This window comes from Gossypium hirsutum, chromosome D10, assembly GCF_007990345.1.
Source record: "Gossypium hirsutum isolate 1008001.06 chromosome D10, Gossypium_hirsutum_v2.1, whole genome shotgun sequence".
Lineage (NCBI taxonomy): Eukaryota > Viridiplantae > Streptophyta > Magnoliopsida > Malvales > Malvaceae > Gossypium > Gossypium hirsutum.
Window position 1 is genome coordinate 53,405,751 of NC_053446.1, and position 3,064 is coordinate 53,408,814.

Sequence of the window (3,064 nt, forward strand, 5' to 3'; positions counted from 1 at the left end):
AGCCACGGGAGATCATTATTCAACCCTAGCCTTTTAAGATCATTCCATGAACTACTCATCTGACTTGCAAACGGGGAGCCATAGAAACCCATAAAGCACCAATCCTTCTCACAACTCCTAACCATTAAATCAATAAAATTCGGTGTGACACATCTCAAATCAATAGACATCTTTTCCTTCCACGCTAAACAAAGGCCCCCTTTAGTACCCTCAGTCCCTATGTCAATCCCATTAACAAAACCACATCGTCTCCTCACCCTTTCCATCTTTTTTCCATCAAGTTATCTCCATGAAGAATACCATTTAGGGATTGAATTGCCTCAGCACATGTTGTAGGTGACGCATTGCCATGGACTCCCCAAACCACGGACATTCCAGCATAATATTTTCATTGCACCCGGTTGGCTTGCCTCTTGGCAGCCACCGATCCTTGATAAAGTGGAGTAAAATCTTGCTCTGAAAAATTCCTTTTAGTAACGATAATCATTAAATCATCTAAGTCCTCCTCTACAAGTTTTGTTCTTTTTCAGTCCTCAAAGTTCGAAAAAAAATTCCCCAACTCATCAGCTTCCTCCCAAATCCCTTTTCCTTTTCCATGGCCACCATCCAACCGATTTTGTCTTGAATTATCAGGTCTGATTAATCTCTACCTTATTTTATTTACATTCTAGGGACTATCTTCCATATTATGCATGACCCCATAATGGACCTCATTCACATTCAAATCGAGCCTTGTCATAGTGAGAGATCCATCATGATCCATATTCTCCCTAATAAAGTCTTGGAAAGATGGAATTCTATCAGTTTTACAATCATTATCATCCAATCCATTCCTAAAATCGCTCCTCTCACCGGTAGTATCCGAGTCAGACTCAAACATCATCATAGTTCCCTTCTTCGCTGATTTGGCATTCGTCCCCACCCCTCTAATAATTGAACTGGCCTTGTTGATTTTATTTTATTCCGTCACATTTTCAACTTCAACTCCAGTAGATGACCATTGCTTCATCGATTTTCTAGCAACAGATCCAAGCTTTAAACTCTCCTTACCCAATAAGTTTATTTTTGCCTTAAGAGCTAACGAATATGGTAACTCATCCTCTGGCAAGTTTTTAATTTTTGTTGTAACCTCAGAGCACTCCTTAATCCAGGCAGATTTTCATATTTAAAAGGAACCCAAACTTTCTCTTACGTCACCTTCAAAATAAAAATCCCCCTTCTTAAAGGTTTTTGCACATTCATTTGCATTTTAATCCTACAAAAATAACCTTTAACTTTTGATCTAAGCACTCCCCCAAAGGTTGATCCAATTGTATGCATAAGATCTTTTTGATCGCACTCCAAGGGACAAGGACCCACCTTGACCCAAAAAGGATACGCCACTAATCTGATTTTGCTTCGTTCCATTGGTTCCAATAATCTATCAAAAATAACTAATTGTCGTCGGAATAGCTGTGGTTGTCCCTCCAAGATCAACTCTAGATCCTCTTCATCTTCAAATGAAATCGAGAATAAATTTTGTCCTGTCACCTATATCTCAAGTTTCTTCTTTGTCTTCCAAATACTTTTTAATTAAGCCTGAAAGCTATCTAGATTGTAGGATTTTTTTTGTCCATACTATGCATAACAGCGTCGGTTTTCCATCTAAACTACCAGCAAACTTTTGATGGAAAATTGAATCAATTCCTCCTCCAAGAGGGAGATCTCATCCCTCTCCATACCTCTCAAAGTCACCACCCTACTCAGACCCAATCACAGCCAGCACTGTTTCTTTGGGAGACTAAGAGAGAGCACTATTGACTTCTTGTCTAGATTAATGTATATCGTATAATCTTTAAATATATATATAGTTGTTAATTAAATGGGAAATGATCTAATTTATAATAAAATATCATTAATTTTGAAAAATAATTGAGAGAATAAATAACATTTTAAAAGTAATGAAAATAAAAAGTGAGAAACAACCGATAGTAAAACATTAAATAATTAGATAAAATAAGTTGTCATTCGAATATAAATCAAAATTTCACTTACAAATATCCATTACTTAAATACTTAATTGTCTTTCATATAATATTTCATAACATAAGGGTAAACAACATTTACAATAATGTAAATATTATTTAAATCAAATAATAGTAAAACAATCGAATGTCGAATAATAATAACTAAGCATATCAAATAATAAGGAAAATAATAATTTTTGTATGATGGAAACAAAACCTATTAAGTAATACTAAAATACGATAATAATGAATTTGTCTTCCATATATTTATAGTGCTAAATATTAGTTTTAATTGATATATAACTATAACACTAATTAAGTGATAGTTAATCTAAACTAATAAGAATAATCTAATATGTCCCCAAAGTCTAAATAAGTGATAATAACTATTATATTAATGAATGAAAAAATTTTAAATAAATAAATTTATTTATTATAGATTAGATTATCAATATATTGATGCTATCTTTTTGTATATATAATGTTAATTTCACATTTATTTTTATTAATTATAAAAATTAATTTTCACATTATTAATTATTATTGTATTTAAAATGAAATTATATTTATACATAAAAACTATGTTTATTTAATTAAAAACTTGATTTTTTATTTTTTAATTTATCCAATTATATTCCATGATTTTATAGATTTATAATTTTATTAATTAATAATATATATGAGCAAATTATTTAATTTCATATTAATATACTATAATATATTTAATTAATATTATTTTTTACTATTATCACATAATAATACTAATAAAGTATTATTCTAATATCAATTTAGTAGTATAATTAACAATAAAAGATATTTTTGTCAGTTCAAAAGTTTTTCCAAACTCATACTTTTATATATATTATAGATGGATAAACTATCAAAATAGTCACTTTTGTTTACCTCATGTAATGTTTTAGTCACTTATATTAACGTGTTGTAATATTTTAGTCATTGAGCTGTTAATTGTCGTTAACGGTGTAACGGTAAACTGACGTAGCACGTTAAATCATCATTTCAAACAAAAATTTTAGGTTAAATTGTACAATTGGTTCCTA